Source organism: Orcinus orca, chromosome 4 (genome assembly GCF_937001465.1).
Source record: "Orcinus orca chromosome 4, mOrcOrc1.1, whole genome shotgun sequence".
In the NCBI taxonomy this organism is placed as follows: Eukaryota; Metazoa; Chordata; class Mammalia; order Artiodactyla; family Delphinidae; genus Orcinus; species Orcinus orca.
This window is the reverse complement of record NC_064562.1, coordinates 109823657-109843160: the sequence shown is the minus strand read 5'-3', so window position 1 is coordinate 109843160 and position 19504 is coordinate 109823657. Positions and strand designations below refer to the sequence as shown.

Genomic DNA, 19504 nt, shown 5'->3' with positions numbered 1-19504 from the left:
TAAATGCTGAAGAGGATGTGGAGAAAAGGGAACACTCTTGCACTGCTGGTGGGAATGTAAATTGATACAGCCACTTCAGGGAACAGTATGGAGGTTCCTTAAAAACCTAAAAATAGAACTACCATACAACCCAGCAATCCTACTACTGGGTATGTAACCTGAGAAAACCATAATTCAAAAAGAGTCATGTACCAAAATGTTCACTGTAGCTCTATTTACAATAGCCAGGACATGGAAACAACCTAAGTGTCCATCGACAGATGAATGGATAAAGAAGATGTGGCACATATACACAATGGAGTATTACTCAGCCATAAAAAGAAACAAAACTGAGTTATTTGTAGTGAGACAGATGGACCCAGAGTCTGTCACACTGAGTGAAGTAAGTCAGAAAGAGAAAAATAAATACCATATGCTAACTCATTGTGTGGAATCTGAAAAGAAAAAAAAACTGTTCCTGAAGAACCTAGGGGCAGGACAGGAATAAAGACGCAGATGTAGAGAATGGACTTGAGGACACCGGGAGGGGGAAGGGTAAGCTGGGACGAAGTGAGAGAGTGGCATGGACTTATATACACTACCAAATGTAAAATAGATAGCTAGTGGGAAGCAGCTGCATAGCACAGGGAGATAAGCTCGGTGCTTTGTGACCATCTAGAGGGATGGAATAGGGAGGGTGGGAGGGAGACGCAAGAGAGAGGAGATATGGGGATATATGTATATGTATACCTGATTCACTTTGTTATAAAGCAGAAACTAACACACCATTGTAAAGCAATTATACTACAAAAAAGATGTTTAAAAAAAAAAGGATTATACATCAAGACCAAGAATCACAAGAATACAAGGTTAGTTCAACATATGAAAACCAATCAGGCAATGTAATGTAACGTATTAATAAAGAACAAAATCCACATAATAATCTCCATAGATGTAGAAAAGCACTTGATACCTTTTCATGATAAAAACAATGTACAAACTAGGAATAGAAGGAAACTACCTCAATCTACGAAAGAGCATCTATGAAAAATCTACAGATAACATCACACTTAATGGTGAAACATTGAAAGTTTCCCCCATAATATGAGAACAAGAGAAGGACTCTTGTCCTTGCTCTCATTACTTCTATTCAACATGTACTGGAGGTTCTAGCCAGTGCAATTAGGCAGGAAAAAGAAATAAAAGTAATTTGGATTGAAAAAGTAGAAGTAAAACTCTTTTTACAGATAACATAATGTTGTATATACAAATTTGTTAGGAATCCACACACACAAAATTTTAGAACTAGTAAGTTCAGCAAGGTTACAGGATGCCATATCAATATACAAAAATCAATTTTACTTCTATACAATGGCACTAAACAATTCTAAAAGGAAATAATTAAGAAAATAATTCCATTTACAACAGTAATAGGAAGAAAAGACTTAACAGGAATACGTTTGACAAAACATAAATAAACAGAAATACATCCTGCGTTCATGAACTGGAAGGCTTACTATTGTTACATGATAAGAACTCCCCAAATTGATCAACAAATTCAACACAATCCCTATCAAAACCCTAGCTGGCATTTTTTTTTTTTTTTTTTTTTTTTTTTGCGGTACGCAGGCCTCTCTCACTGTTGCGGCCTCTCCCATTGCGGAGCACCGGCTCCGGACACACAGGCTCAGCGGCCACGGCTCATGGGCCCAGCTGCTCTGCAGCATGTGGGACCCTCCCGGACCGGGACACAAACCCGCATCCCCTGCATCGGCAGGTGGACCCCCAACCACTGCGCCACCAGGGAAGCCCCTAGCTGGCATTTTTGTATAAACTGACAAGGTGATTCTAAAAAGCATACTGAAATGCAAGGAATCCAGAATAGCCAAAATAATCCTGAAAAAGAAGTAAACTGGAGGATTAGCAATTCCTGATTTCAAAACTTACTATAAAGTATAATAATCAAGCCTAGGTGTTAATGTCCTAAGGATAGACATATAGATTAATAGAGTAGAACTGAGCCCCAAGAGAAACCATTAATCTATTTTTGATAAGAGTACCAAGACAATTCAGTGGGGGAAATCATTGTCTTTTCAACAAACTATGCTAGGACAACTGGATATTTACATGCAAAATAATGAAACTGGGGCTTCCCTGGTGGCGCAGTGGTTGAGGGTCCACCTGCCAATGCAGGGGACACGAGTTCGTGCCCCGGTCTGGGGAGATCCCACATGCCACGGAGCGGCTGGGCCCGTGAGCCATGGCCGCTAAGCCTGCGCGTCCAGAGCCTGTGCTCCGCAATGGGAGAGGCCACAACAGTGAGAGGCCCACGTACCAAAAAATAAAAAAATAAAAAATAATAATAATAATGAAACTGGACCTTCACCTCATACCATATAGAATAATTAACTCAAAATGCATCAATGACCTAAATGTAGGAGCTAAAACTATAAGAATCTGAAAGAAAACATACATGTAAATCTTCATGGCCTTAGATTAAGGCAATGATTCCTTAGATTCGACACTAAAACACAAGCAACAAGAGAAAAAAATAGATATAATGAACTTGATTAAAATTTAAAACTTCTGTACTTCAAAGGACACTAAGTGAAGAGAGTCCACAGAATAGGAGTAAATATTTACAAATCACATGTCTGATAAGGGTCTACTGTCCAAGTATATAAAGAACTCTTATAACCCAACAATAAAAAGACAAATGCCCAAATAAAAAAACAGCAAATGATTTGAGTAGACATTTGTCCAAAGAAGATATTACTAATGACCAGTAAGCACATGACAAGTTGATTAACATCATTAGTCTTTAGGGAAATGCAAATCAAAAGCACAATGAGATACCATTTCACACCTTGAAGGAGAATTATAATAAAAAGTGCAGATAACAAGTGCGAGTGAGAATGTGGAGAAATCTGAGTCCTCATACACGGTAGGTGGGAATGTAAAATGGTGCAGCCATTTTGGAAAATAATTCTGAAAACACATTAAAAAATGTAAACACAGAATTACCATATGACCCAGCAAATTCCACCTCTAGGTATATAACTACGAAAACCGAAAACATATGTTCAATCAAAAGTATGTATGGGGCTTCCCTGGTGGAGCAGCGGTTGAGAGTCCGCCTGCCAATGCAGGGGACGCGGGTTCGAGCCCTGGTCCGGGGGGATCCCACATGCCGCAGAGCAACTGGGCCCGTGAGCCACAGCTGCTGAGCCTGCGCGTCTGGAGCCTGTGCTCCGCAACGAGAGGCCACGATGGTGAGAGGCCCGCGCACCGCGATGAAGAGTGGCCCCCGCTCGCCACAACTGGAGAAAGCCCTCGCACAGAAACGAAGACCCAACACAGCCAAAAATAAATAAAGGCAAGAACCATTTCCTTTATATTAAAAAAAAAAAAAAGTATGTATGAATGTTCACAGCAGCATTATTCACAACAGCCAAAAAGTAGAAACAACCCAAATGAATGTCAACTGGTGAATGTATAAATAAAATGTGGTATATCCATACAATAATTATTCAATCATAGAAAGAAATGAACTGATGCATGTTATAACAAGAATGAACCTCAAAAACATGCTAAATGAAGGCTGCACATAGTGCAATTTCATTTATATGAAATGTTTAAAACAGGCAAATCTACAAAGAGAGAAATCTATTAGATTAGTGGTTGCCAAAGCCTGGAGAAGAGTAAGAGAATGATGAGTGAGTGTTCATCTAGTAATGGGTTTCTTTTTCAGGGTGAAGAAAATGTTCTGGAATCAGACAGCGGTGATGGTTGCAAAACTTTGTTAATGAGTGTACTAAAAACCACTGAATTTTATACTTTAAAAAAGTGAATTTTATTGTATGTGAATTACAACTCAATTTAAAAAAATAGGAAGAAAGGATAAATTAGAAAGTGGAACTTAGAGCCCAGAAGGCAGATTCAAGAGCCATAAAGAATTTTTCCTTAAGATCTAATCGAATAACTTCCAACATTTGCCCAGCTGGATTTCAGGATTGCTATGGAACAGTGACCCCTGTGTGCACCCCATTTTGCCATTTTTGAACAAGAGTGTTTACAGTGGTTATCCTATGCCTATCCTAACATTGTATGTTGGGTGTGTGTGAGCAAGTAATTTGCCTTTTTACTTTTAAAGGTCTACAGATCAAGAGAAACTATATTTGAAGTGCTATACCAAAGGAACTACACTCAAGGAACTTCATTTGTATCTGAAACTGAGTTAGATAACAAGAGTGTGGTCTCTGAGATGATGTTGTAATAAGATAAGACTTTTGGAGGTCTTGGGCAGGGGTGAGTGTATTTTACATATGGGAGAGATGTGAATCACCAGAACCAACTGATTCCAACTTCCTTGTATTCACTCCTTTGTTCAGTATTCTTCCACACTCATAGGTAGCATATAATGCTACTATTTACCTAGAGAGAGAGTTGCTCTTAGGACCAATATAAGAATATCTGTGTAGGCTGTCTCAATTATGAGACTGTCAAAGTGGATAATATTGGTCACTAATCCAACAAAAATTTTAAAGACCAGGATGATGGTATTTTTCTTATCTTCTCTTTCTCCAAAATCCATTTCCCTTCTCTCCATGTTTGGTATGTATTAACAATTAATACTTGTAGCACTTTATTTAACATGAAGACTTCTGACACACATTGGTATCATTTAATGACAAATATCATATTAGTGCAGATAATGATATAACGAAAGGTAAGAAGGAAAGCATAGTTCTACTGAACCACTTATGGTGTACAGTTGTTGCCCTTGCCTCCTATTCTTCCCCAAATATTTTTTTTCTAAAAATTTCAATCTACAGAAAAGTTGAAAGAAGAGTACAATGTACTTCCACAAAATTTTACCTCTATAGATTCAACAACTATTGACATTTTGCGTCATTGGATTTACACATAAACTCACACACACAGGTTATTTATGGGTGAAGCATTTGAAAGTTGCAGATATCATGAAGCTTTAACTCTACTTAAGAAATAAAGAACAAGAACATTATGATACATAACTATAATGCCATCACCCCTTTCAAAAAATTTAACACAAAAAATATAGTCCCCAACTTTCCTCATTATCTCCTTTACAGCTTTTTCCTCCCCAATCTCAGGTTGCAATCTAGGATTACACATTGTATTTTTTTTTAACATCTTTATTGGAGTATAATTGCTTGACAATGATGTGTTAGTTTCTGCTTCATAATAAAGTGAATCAGTTATACATATACATATGTCCCCATATCTCTTCCCTCTGGCGTCTCCCTCCCACACTCCCTATCCCACCCCTCTAGGTGGTCACAAAGCACCGAGCTGATCTCCCTGTGCTATGCAGCTGCTTCCCACTAGCTATCTATTTTACATTTGGTAGTGTATATATGTCCATGCCACTCTCTCACTTTGTCCCAGCTTACCCTTCCCCCTCCCTGTATCCTCAAGTCCATTCTCTAGTAGGTCTGCATCTTTATTCTCGTCTTGCCCCTAGGTTCTTCATGACCACTTTTTTTTTTTTTAGATTCCATATATATGTGTTAGCATACGGTATTTGTTTTTCTCTTTCTGACTTACTTCACTCTGTATGACAGACTCTAGGCCCACCCACCTCATTACAAATAACTCAATTTCGTTTCTTTTTAAGGCTGAGTAATATTCCATTGTATATATGTGCCACATCTTCTTTAGCCATTCATCTGTTGATGGAAACTTAGGTTGTTTCCATGTCCTGGCTATTGTAAATAGAGCTGCAATGAACATTTTGGTACATGACTCTTTTTGAATTATGGTTTTCTCAGGGTATATGCCCAGTAGTGGGATTCCTGGGTCATATGGTAGTTCTATTTGTAGTTTTTTAAGGAACCTCCATACTGTTCTCCATAGTGGCTGTATCAATTTACATTCCCACCAACAGTGCAAGAGGGTTCCCTTTTCTCCACACCCTCTCCAGCATGAATTGTTTGTAGATTTTTTGATGGCCATTCTGACCAGTGTGAGATGATATCTCATTGTAGTTTTGATTTGCATTTCTCTAGTGATTAGTGATGTTGAGCATTCTTTCATGTGTTTGTTGGCAATCTGTATATCTTCTTTGGAGAAATGTCTATTTAGGTCTTCTGTCCATTTTTGGATTGGGTTGTTTGTTTTTTGATATTGAGCTGCATGAGCTGCTTATAAATTTTGGAGATTAATCCTTTGTCAGTTGCTCCATTTGCAAATATTTTCTCCCATTCTGAGGGTTGTCTTTTCATCTTGTTTACGGTTTCCTTTGCTGTGCAAAAACTTTTAAGTTTCATTAGGTCCCATTTGTTTATTTTTGGTTTTTTTTCCATTTCTCTAGGAGGTGGGTCAAAAAGGATCTTGGTGTGATTTATGTCATGGAGTGTTCTGCCTATGTTTTCCTCTAAGAGTTTGATAGTGTCTGGCCTTACATCTAGGTCTTTAATCCATTTTGAGCTTCTTTTTGTGTATGGTGTTAGGGAGTGTTCTAATTTCATTCTTTTACATTTAGTTGTCCAGTTTTCCTACCACCACTGTTCTCACACACTCGTACCAGATTTCTATGCAGGTTCTTGTAAGTAACTCTCGATGTTACATCAAACATTATAATGGCACACTGAGCTTGGATATAATAGCCATCTCTCAGTCCACCAAATTTCTCCTGACCAGCTGTATCCCATACATTGAACTGAATAGGTCCTTTGCTGGTATGGAACACAAGGGGATGGACCTCAACACCCAAGGTAGCTACATACTTCTTCTCAAATTCACCAGTCAGATGACGTTTCACAAATGTAGTTTTACCAGTACCACCATCACCAACCAATACAAGTTTGAACTGAACTTGGGGTTCTCCTTGGGCAGCCATTGTTATGTTACTCCTCCCGGCTGCCTCCCGCTGTCGCCACTGGGACGTCCCGATCCCCGGCCCCGCAACCCCTGCCCTGGCCCCCTTCTTACTTATTTTAGATCCACTTTACCGATCTAGGACTGAAAGTAACATGTTAATACACCTGAGGTGTTTGTCCTTTACTCTGAATTCTCTCAAGTTTCTGCTTTATGAAGTTCACTGCTATATTATTTGACACAGATATTAATAAATACTATTTATGAGTTAAGGCCCTTAACAAAGTTTTTTGTCCTCAAGACAACCAATGTAATTTGGTATGCAAGAGAAATATTTTGAGTACTTCACATTTAATTGTACAGAATATTTTTAAAAATGTCTAACCCAAGGGTTAAATTTTCATAAATTAAAACAATTTTATTCCTTCATCAGGGGCATTCTTAAGTGTAATAGCCCTTTTTTTTACTACAATGTGTGCGGTGCTGAAGAACACAAGGACTACTAGGTAGAGTTTAGTGCCACTGGTTTGACTCATGCTAGGGTACCAGTAATTTTAACCAACATTGCTCTTGCACCATCAGTTTTAAGGTCAACACAGCAAAAGTGGCAAATAACATCTTAGAATCATATTTTATAAAGTTTTGACCTTGCAGATTCCTTCAATGATTCTTAGAGACCCAAGAGTTCCATGTATCACTCTTGGAGAACCACCAAACTTAGTATATTTTTAACCCATAATAAATAGTACACTGGAAGGCAATATAGAAGAATGGTTGGAAATACATCATTGTAATCAGATACACCTGGAATCAAATTTCAGCTCTGCTGATTACAGGCTGTATAACGTTGTGTAAGTTACTTTATAAGCCATAATCTCTTTATCTGTAAAGCAGTTTTACTAATAGTGTCTAAAGGAGTTGCTTCAAGGATTAAATGAACTAATGTATAGAGAGTGCTTACCCAGTGCTTATCACATAGTCCTCAAAAAGAAGTAACCTAATTACATAATTTTTATATAATGCAACTATTTTCTAACAATCCCTATCAGGAGAAAAAAATTAAAGACAATAATTTGGGAAATCTCCCTAGACCAAAAACTTTAAAAATGAGCAAAATACTTGAAGCATTAAATTCCTAGAATTTTAGGATGTAAAATTTCAGATACCAGCAAATTTTGACATTTTCACTTTAATAGCCTTTTTAAAAAAATTGTTTTAACTTTATCTTTTCTATTTTATCTTTGCATATTATTTCACCAGTTTTGTTGATATCTTGTCTGCCTTTCTCCTAATTATTTAGGGTTACTTTATTTTATTTTGTATTTTATTTATTTATTTTTGGCTGCGTTGGGTCTTCATTGCTGCGCGTGGGCTTTCTCTAGTTGCAGTGAGCAGGCGTTACTCTTTGTTGCGGTGCGCAGGCTTCTTATTGTGGTGGCTTCTCTTGTTGTGGAGCACAGGTTCTAGGTGCGCAAGCTTCAGTAGTTGCAGCTCACGGGCTCAGTAGTTGTGGTTTGCGGGCTCTAGAGCGCAGGCTCAGTAGTTGTGGCACATGGGCTTAGTTACTCCGCAGCATGTGGGATCTTTCCAGACCAGGGCTCGAACCTGTGTCCCCTGCAATGGCAGGCGGATTCTTAACCACTGCACCACCAACGCTAAGGAAGTCCCTTAGCGTTACTTAAAAAGAAAAAAAACTCCTTCACTTAGATGCTCCGCTGACTTACTAAATTTCCAATCTTTTGCTTAATATAAAAATTTAAGGCTATAAATCTCCTTCTATCAAATCCTATAAGTCTTATAAGCTTTAAAATATATTTTTAATATTATTTAGTGCCAAATATATTCTGATAGCCATTAGGATTCCTTCTTTATCCCATAAATTACTTAGAAATATAATATTTCCATATGCACAAACTTATTCCATGAAAGTTGTCTTTTTTGTTACTGACTGCCATCTTAACTGAACTGTATCAAGAAATATGGTCTGTGTGATATCAGTTTTTACATGTTGATAACTTCTTAATGGCACAAAATGCAGTCAGTTTTTATAAAATTTTGAGTATACTTGAAAAAATGTTTACAAGGTTTCAAAATTTGCAATGATTGGGTTTGGGGCTCCATGTATGTCCATAAACTCAAACTTATTAAAACTATGTTGTTCAAATCTTCTTTCTTCTCATTAACATTAGGTCTGTTGGACTTAACAAGATCTTAAACTCCCTATGATGTTCTCCTTGTACTTTTGATAATTTTTGCATCATATTTTCAGGCTGTGTTATTCTGACACACATATTCACAACTGTCATGGTTTTCTGGTGAAACAGTACCTTTTATCATGATATAAAAATCCAATTAATTTTTAATATTTCTGTCTTCATAAGTCATTATGCTTGATGTTATACATTGTTATGCATATTTGGTCAGGCTTTTACTAGTGTGTATTTTTTTCCAGCCTTTCACATTTTCAAGGAGTCTTTTATAAAGAACATATAGGTGGATTTGAATTTTTAATCTATCTAATAATCGATGTCTTAATTGGAGAACTCATACTACATCTATTTAATAACTAATATTTCTATTTATTCCTATTTTTTGCTTTTATAGGTCCCAATTTTTCTTTTGAAAAAAATTTTCCATGTATTTTCCCTCTTCTACTGGTTTGAAACTAGTATCTCTAGAGCTATTCTTTCATTACTTAGCCCCAAAAATTTCAGATGTGTTATTTTTCCTTGTCAAGGAAAGTCTGAAGTTAATAAATATATTTGCTCTATTAAAAAGGGCTGTACAATGCTTTAATTCCACTCATACCACTCTAGGCTTACATGCTCTTGTTTTCAGGTATTAACAGGATTTATTAATCCCACAAGTAGCTATTATTTTTATTATCTTAGGCAATCAGTTTTTCTTTAGATTTACTTCAATGTTTACCAGTTCGTACTTTCATTCCTCCTTGCATTTCAGACTTTTTTTTCAAGATTGTTTTATTTCTTCCTCAAGTATAACCCTCAGAGGGTTTTTTGTTTTTGTTTTAAGTCTATTGGAGGTAAAGTTTCTGGTTTTTTCTTTCTTTTTTTTTTTTTTTTGCGGTACATAGGCCTCTCACTGTTGTGGCCTCTCCCGTTGTCCCCTGCATTGGCAGGTGGACTCTCAACCACTGAGCCACCAGGGAAGCCCCTGTTTTCCGTTTTTTTAACCTGCAAAAAAATTTGTTTCTTGAAAGAGCTTTTACCAGATCCTAAGCTGATAGTCACTTTCTTTTGTAGGAGTCCATTTCTGCTTAGAAAGCAGCTGTCAGTCTTATTCAACTGTAAGTAATCAGTCCCGTACTTCTGGCTGTTATCAACATTTTCTCTTGCTCTGCAGTCTTCAACTAAGTCTGATGTGTATTTATTTTCACTCATCCTGTTAGGTAACACTAGGATCCCTGAATATGATTCATGTCTTTCATAAATTCTAGAAAATTCTCTGGTAGTATCTCTTTAAATATTGCCTCTCTTAAATTCTATTTAGAATCCCCACCTTAAATTCTGATTAGACACACAATACCTCATTTCACTATATTTTTCATGTCTCTTAGCATCTTTCAAATTTTTCATTTTGTTGCTGCATTTTTTGTGACTTCTTCAACCTTTCCAATTATCAATGACCCTCCCAAATGTAACTGGTTGTTTAAAACTTTCATTATGTTTTAAAATTTCATTATTATATTTTTCATTTTTAGACATTCTATTTGGTTATTTTTTATACATGTTGGGTAGTTTATGATAGTCTCTAGCTTTTACTCATGCTTGTAATTTTAAACTTCATATTTCTTTAAATAGATTAAAACATACCCTTTTTATATTCTTATCTTTTAATTACAAAATCCAGTCTTTGAAGGTTGGTTCTGGTTCTTTATTATTTCTGCCAACAATTATAAACTGTTCGCTTATGTGTTTTATGATTTATTTTATTTTGGGGGCAATGAATTCATTTTTTAAAGAACTTTATATTTGGGACTATTTTGAAAACAAAGATGATTAAAAAAGTTTTTTTTATTGTGGTAAAATACACATAAATTTTACCATCTTAACCATTTTAAGTGTATAGTTTAGTTCAGTGGTATTATATACATTTATAATGTTGTGCAACCTTCAGCACTATCCATCTCCATAATTTTTCATCTTACAAAACTGAAACTATACCCATTAAACAATAATCTCTCATCCCCCTCCACTCACAGCAACTGCAATTCTACTTTCTGTCTCTATGATTTTGACTACTCCAACTACCTCATATATAAGTGGAATCACACAGTATTTGTCATTTTGTGACTGGTTTATTTCACTCAGTGTAATATCCTCAAGGTTCCACCACGTTGAAGCATATGTCAGAATTTGCTCCCTTTTAAGGGTGACTAATATTCCATTGTATATATACACTACATTTTGCTTATCCATTCTTCTGTCCATGGACAACTGGGTTGCTTCCAATGCAAGATGATTTTAAATTAAATTCTAGATTTTTGAATTAGTTTGAACTCAGAGATTCTTAAACCCTGTGGCAATTAGTCAATGGCTAAAAATTACCAGGGGAGATTTTCTCCTTTTAGATACAGATATATATTCTTGTTCTCTATTTTAAGTTTTGATTTTTAATCTAGGATTTTTCATTGTTTCTTTAATGAGAGCTTCATATTTCTAATCGTCTATATTTCCAGAATCAAGAAACCAAATCTTCCTTGGTTATAAAATTCCTTGTCATTTCAAAAATAAATACTTCTTTAACAATTCATTTAAAAAACAAATTATTCATATGCCTTACGTTTAAAAGATATAATTCATGTAAACATACAGAATTATCTCTTTAGACAGTTTAAATATACTAAGGTGATTTATGTTATCTACCTTTAATAACCTTTGAAGCTTAATGATGTAGTGAGGCATTTAAACTTCCTAGGGGAACATTCTGAGCAGCTCTAACCCTGTGGAAAAATTTTAAGTCTAAATGTAGAATAATAAGCAAAAGAGCAAATGATTTTTCAATGTTGTCATATCTCATGAAAATTCCTGAAGATTTAGTGTTGAATTCTCATAGGAAAGGGTAGAGTTGGTTAAATCCCCACAGTAAAACACTCCTTGGGGCAGAGTTACTCATCATGACAAAAAGCAACTCTTTGCTATCTTTTTGATATGCCTTTATGTTTCAACATTAAGTAAGATCTGAAAAGCCTATGGGAACCATAAAGTAAAAATCAGATTAAGGGAAAAAAATCTATGATATGCTTTCAGAATCTTTCCTTCCTTAATAAAACTAAAAAGCAGATGATATTAGAGAACTTTCAGAATAAAGAATCCAGTATATATAGTCTATGCCTTCTTAAAAACTAAGATCACCTGGTTCTTTGAAAATGTCATTAAAATTGATAACCTCTAACCAGAATGCCAAGAAAGAGTGGCAAGACACAAGTTACAAACACAGAAATGAAAAAAAAAGCCATCACAATTGATCTCATGAATATTAAAAGGATGATAAATAAACATTATGAACAACTTCATACCCACAAATATGATAACTTACACGAAACAGACCAATTATTTGAAAGACACAATCTGGCAAAACACACACAAAGAAATACATAACATGGGTAAGCTCATATCTGTTAAAACTGAATGAATAATCACCTTTCAAAGCAGAAAGCACCAACCCAGATGGTTTCACTGGTGAATTCTACCAAGTATTAGGGAAGAAATTACACCAATACCCTACCATCTCTTCCAGAGAATAGAAGAGGTGGGAGTACTTACCAATTCATTCTAAGGTCAGCATTATAGTAATACAAAAGAAAGATAAAGACAAAACTACAAAGCAATATCTCTCATGAAAATAAATTTAAAAATCTTGCTAAATACTAGCAAATCAAATCCAACAATGTACAAATGGAATTATACACAATGACCAAGTGGAATTTATTTCAGGTATACAAAGCAGATTCAACATTTGAAAACCAATTAATGTAATCGAGCACATCAACAGGCTAAGAAGAAAAATCATATGATCACCTCAACTGATGCAGAAAAAGCACCTGACAAAACCTAATACTCATTCATAATAAAAACTCAGCAAACCAGGAACAGAGGAGAACTTCTTCAACTTGATAAATAACATCTACAAAAACCTACAACATCATACTCAATGGTGAAAAACTAGATATTTTCCCCCTAACATCATGAACAAGGTAAGGATGTCCCATCTTATCACACCTATTCAGCATCATAATGGAAGCTCTAGGTAACATAATAAAAAGCTCTAGGTAACAAGAAAAAACAACAAGAAGTACACATTCGGGGAATAAAGAAATAAAACTGTCTTTGTTCACAGATAACATGATTGTCTATATGAAAGACTCAACAAAAAAATTCCTGGCTATGAATACAGTGAGAAGTTTGACAAAGAGTTGCAAGATATAAAGAACCAAACAGAGATGAAGAATATAATTTAACTGAAATGAAAATTACACTACTAGAAGAAATCAACAGTACATTAATGATACAAAGAGACAGATTAGTGAGCTGGAAGACAAAAGCAGTGGAAATCACTGAAGCTGAACAGAAAAAAGAAAAGAAATGAGAGCAGTTTAAAAGACCCCTGGGACAACATCAAGCAAACGTACAGTCCCACTAGAGGAGTCCCAGAGGAGATGAGAGAGAAAAAGGGGCAGAAGACATAATAGCTAAAAAATTAATTAATATGGGAAAGGTCCAAGAAGTACAGAGAGTCCCATACAGGATCAACCCAAAGAAGACCACACCAAGACACATTGTAATTATAATGGCAAAAATTAAAAATAAAGAGAATATTAAAAGCAGCAAGGGAAAATCAACAAATTACATAAGGGAACATTCATTCAGCTACCAGCTGACTTTTCAGCAGAAACTCTGCAGGCCAGAAGGGAGTGGCATGATATATTTGGAGTAATGAAAGGGAAAAACCTACAACCAAGAATACTCTACACAGCAAGGCTTTCATTCAGATTTGATGGAGAGATTAAAAGTTTTAGAGATAAACAAAAGCTAAGAGCTCAGCTTCACCAAATCAGCTTTATAAGAAATGTTAAAGGCACTTGTCTAAGTGAAAAAGAGGCCACAACTGGAAACATGAAAATTATGAAAGGAAAATCTCACTAGTAAAGGCAAATATACAGTAAAAGTAGTAAATCAGCCACATACAAAGCTAGTAGGAAGGTTAAAAGACAAAAGTAGTAAAATCATCTATATCCTTAATTAGTAATTAAGGGTACACAAACAGAAAGATGTAAAATATGATTCAAAAACTAACCATGGGGGGAGGGGAGTAAAAATACTGCGGTATTAAAAATGAGTTTGAAATGAAGAGATCAGCAACTTAAAATAAATAACACACACACACACACACACACACACACACACACACACACACACACACCCCCCTACCTCATGGTAATCACAAATCAAAATAGATACACAGACAAAAAAGAGAAAGGAATCCAAACATAACACTAAAGACAGTCATCACATCACAAAGAAGAGAAAAAAAGGAACAAAAAAGAACTATAAAACCAACCCCAAAACAGCTAACAAAATGGCAATAAATACATACTTATCAATAATTACTTGACACACTGACTGAAAGTGAGAGGATGGAAAAAGGTATTCCATGAAAATAGAAATCAAAAGAAAGCTGGAGCAGCAATACTTGTATCAGACAAAATAGATTTTTAAAACAAAGACTGTAGCAAGATACAAAGAAGGACATCACACAATAATCAATGGATCAATCCAAGGAAATATAACAATTATAAACATATATGCACCCAACAGAGGAACAACTAAATACATAAAGCAAATATTAACAGTCCTAAAGGGAGAAATTGACAGTAACACAATAACAGTAGGGACTTTAACACCCCACTTACATCAACAGACAGATCATCCAGACAGAGAATCAACAAGGAAACTGGCCTTAAATTACACATTAGATCAAGTGAACTTAATAGATATATACAGAACATCCCATCCAAAAGCAACAATATATACTCTTTTCAAGTACACATGGCACATTCTGCAGGATAGATCACATGCTAGGCCACAAAACAAACCTTGGTAAACATAAGAAAACTGATATCATATCAAACATCTTTTCCAACCACAATGCTATGACACTAGAAATCAACTACAAGAAAAAAAACTGCGAGAAACACAAACATGTGGAAGCTAAACAATGTGCTAGTAAACAACCAATGAACCACCAAAGAAATCAAAGAACAACAAAAAAATACATAGAGACAAATGAAAACGAAAACACAATGATCCAAAATCTATGGGATGCAGCAAAAGCAATTCTAAGAGGGAAGTAAGTGATACAAGTGTAACTCAGGAACCAAGAAAAAAGAATCTCAAATAACAACCTAACCTCACATCTAAAGGAACCAGAAAAAGGAGAACAAACAAGTCCTATAAACAGAAGACAAGAAATCATAAAGATGAGAGCAGAAATAAATGAAATAGAAGCTTAAAAAGCAATAGAAAAGATCAATGAAAATAAGAGCAGGTTCTTCGAAAAAATAAACAAAATTGATAAACCTTTACTCAGACACATAAGAAAAAAAGAGAGCAGGCCCAAATCAATAAAATCAGAACTGAAAAAGGAGAAGTAACAACCAACACCACAGAAGTACAAAGGATCATAACAGATGAAAAACTATATGCCAGTAAAATGGACAACCTAGAAGAAATGGACAAACTCATAGAAATGTATACTCTCCCTATACTGAACCAGGAAGAAACAGAAAATATGAACAGACCAGTAATGAAATTGGATCAGTAATAAAAAAAAAAAACTTCCAACAATGCTGTTCATAGCAGCAACAATGCTGTTTAATAGCCAAGATCTGGAAGTCACCCAAGTGTCCACCAACAGATGAGTGGATAAATAAGATGTGGTGTATATATATATATATATATATATATATACACACACACAATGGAATACATTCAGTCATAAAAGAAGAATGAGATTTTGCTACTTCCAACAATGTGGATGGACCTGGAAGGTATTATGCTTAGCGAAATGAGACAGAGAAAGAGAAATACTGTATGCTATTACTTATATGTCAAATCTTAAAAATAAAACAAATGAATGAATATAACAAATCAGAAACAGACTCACAAATATAGAGAACAAACTAGTGATTATTAATGGGGAGAGGGAAGGGGGTGGGGCAGGGTAGGGATTAAGAGGTACAAACTACTATGTATGAAATAAATAAGCTACAATGATATATTGTTCAATGTAGGGAATATAGCCAATATGTTTTAAGTTGAAATGGAGTATAATCTATAAAAATTTTGCATCATTATGTTGTATAACTGAAACTAATACAGTATTATAGATCAACTACACCTCAATAAAAATAAAAGAAAAAAGTGTAATGGTGGATACATGAAACTGTACATTTATTAAAACCCACACGACTGTACAGCATACAAAAAGTGAACCTAATGTAAACTATGGGCCTTATTTAATAATAATTTGTCAACACTGATTCATCAATTGTAACAAATGTACAACCAGCAATGAAGGATGCTGATAATAGGAGAAACTGAGTGGGGAAAGTATATGGGAACACTCTGTACTTTCTGTTCAACTTTTCTGTAAACCCAAAACTGCTCTAAAAAATGAAGTTTTATTAATTTACCAAACAAAACAAAAAATTGGATTAAGTAAAAAATCCATTTGATTTCACGTACTTTTCTTCCTGTAAAAAAAACTATTCAGTAGGTGGCACCAGAGACCCTTTAGAATAAGGAATTACAGCCGTACTATTCATAATGCTTAGTTTTGATGCTGATACATGCGTTGAGATTGTATTTATTCACTAATGAATAATATGATTGATGCTCTTGAAAAAGTGTGTTATAGACAACTAAATTTAGATGCAAATTTTATTATTCCATAAGTAGGTAAATAATCATGATAATCTAGGAATGCAGATCTGATGAATTATGGAACAACAGTAATCCTACACTATGGGTAAATAAAAAAGGTGCTATATTAAGCCATTTAAAAAACAAATTCCAACTCACATTTTGACAACTACATAGCACATCCATTTGACACTTCTTGACTACTAGTGAGCAAGTATCTCATTAATAAATTGTTTGTCTCCACAGACTAAAAGCAGTCACTAAATGTGGCATCAAGGCATTTTAAAATTCATTTTCTCTTCAAGCCAGGACAGAAAAAGTATTATGCCTTTCTAAAATGCAGACGATGAAACATGTTAACTACCCACCGAGCAACTATTGCCTGTCCACCCACTGGGATTCAATCTAACATACTCAATACACAGTTTTACAGAGAACAAATGAAGTAGCCCTGACTTATAAAAAATAATCTCTTCCCCATCTTCTTATTTATATCACTTTAAAGTGATCTTATTCAGGTGCTCAGGAATTATGTATTTTACCCATTAATGGAGACCGAATACCATATACTGCCACTTTGGTGGAGATAGGAGAGAAGGGGTAGAAGAAAGGAGGGAATCAAAGAGGTATCTGGAGAGAAGAGTAAAACATATTCTTATTTTTCCAAATTTAGAACTCAATTCTCAAAAACAAATGATCAACAAGGCAGCATGTGGCTGAAATATAAAAACAAGTATATTAACCTTTAATTATCATTATAGAGTTCTGTACAACAGAGAATTGTTATTTAACATTTATTTCCAATAAAAAATACTATTCAGTGCCCTAAAACGAATTAATCCAAATTTTAGAACACAGTTTAGCTGTAGTTGCAGAACAACAGAAATGGAGTAGAATTAAGTCTAGGAACACAGTAATTGAAAACGAATCTTGGAAGTGAATCCTCTGAAAGTCTACTACACGTGACTAGGTAATACAAAAACATGGCCACTGATGGATCTCTGATTTGTCCACAAATACATGTATTAATCTTAATTTGTAAGAGTAAACTATGGTCACTTACACCTTGGGAAACACTGGATGATATATAGCACAGTGATTTCCAATCTTTCATAATTTAATTCCCTATTTACTTTAATTAAAAGACATGCCAATAAGAGGTAAGTTGTTTTGTCTGGCAAATTTTATGAAGAAAAAGTAATATCAATTTGAACCAAATATAAAGAAAATTTTTTTTGTTTGGTTTACAGTCATATTGCAAGTAAATATTTGACGTTTTTCTGGCTTTTTAAAATGTCAAAAATAGCTTCTGTACTTTTTACCAACTTTGAGGACTACTAGACTTCAGGATCTACCACCTGAGACAAAATCTAATCCAATCTCATAATTTTACAGAAAAGGTAGCAAAAATTTTACATTATTTTGTAATCTTTCATAATTCATTACATAAATTTTATAATAGCTCATAATTTACATATAGGGTTAAGAATTTATAAAATGACACATACTGTATGCCCTTTTAATCCCCCTGAACAAGTTAGGGTATTCATCCTCCTTTTACACTGGGTCTCCATTCCCTGCACCTATTCCTCAGTGCCAAACTAACATTGTTCTGGGATAACATTCTAATCATTCTAAAGTTTTCAGACAAATTTTGCCAACACTCTATTGCAACTGTTTCTAGCATGCTATAATACATCGCCACTGCTAGATATATTTCAACAAAACAAGCTCTAGCATCCATACTCTACAAACAATTGGGAAAAAATTTTTAAAATAGGGGTCTATTAATAAAGAAATGTTGGGACTTCCCTGGTGGTCCAGTGGGTAAGACTCCACGCTCTCAATGCAGGGGGCCCGGGTTCGATCCCTGGTCTGGGAACTAGATCCTGCATGCATGCTGCAACTAAGAGTTCGCATGCCACAACTAAGAAGTCCACATGCTGGAACGAAGATCCCACATGCCACAACAAACACCCAGCCAATAAATAAATAAATATTTAAAAATAAACAAATAAATGTTATCTTCTGCAATCACTGAACTATATTACCAGGAAAAGAAAATTCCTCAATATAAAGAGTAGTATTAATATATCTAACTTTTTAAAGCATTTGTAAGAAAAGAATGTAAGAAGAACATGGGCTAACTGAATCTCTCAAATTAAAAAAACACCTGATTTTCATTAATAATTTCATCCTTCCTTTACTGAAAATCTCTTGTGATAGAGGCAATAAATGGAAAACCTTACAGACCTGGATTTCTTCTCCTTTTCCTCATCATTCTCTAGAGAAAGATATGAGCAAGTATGACACTTAGCACACCAGATGCCAAATGGCAGCACACTCTCCTGCCTCCACAATTAAGAGGTACAGCTAAACCATATAAAAAGAAAATTCCTAAGTCATTATATTAACTATCAATTTATCAATTAATAAGACTAGTTACATTTTTCTCAAAAAGAGGAACTAAACCGTGTAGAAGTGGAACAAAGTCTGCTCTGTCTAGTTTTATCTAGCATATAAGCAGCCGGGAGAGTCATTTGACCTGGGCCTCACATTTGCAAATTTGCTACATATTTATGATTTTAGTATCATCTTCAAGTGAGGTTATATACTTATATGTGGCATGACTAAAAAAAAAAAAAAAAAAAAGGCCTACAACTTCAAATTTCCATCCCTCTACTGGACTTCCTGGATATTACAAATTAATACCTTTTGTA

General features: G+C 34.9%; 1 protein-coding gene across 14 annotated transcripts in view; it reads right to left on the bottom strand.

Annotated features, from left to right (window-relative positions):
* The window catches only part of LCORL (ligand dependent nuclear receptor corepressor like), a 164868-nt gene that overhangs the window by 62272 nt on the left and 83092 nt on the right, over positions 1-19504 (bottom strand). Inside the window, exon 1 of one of the 14 annotated variants that reach the window (XM_049709480.1) lies at positions 467-1760. The exons of the other annotated variants lie outside the window; for them this stretch is intronic. The gene's annotated coding sequence lies outside the window, so the exon portion shown is untranslated. Of the gene's footprint in view, positions 1-466; positions 1761-19504 lie in introns of those variants that run through there. 14 annotated transcript variants of the gene reach the window in all.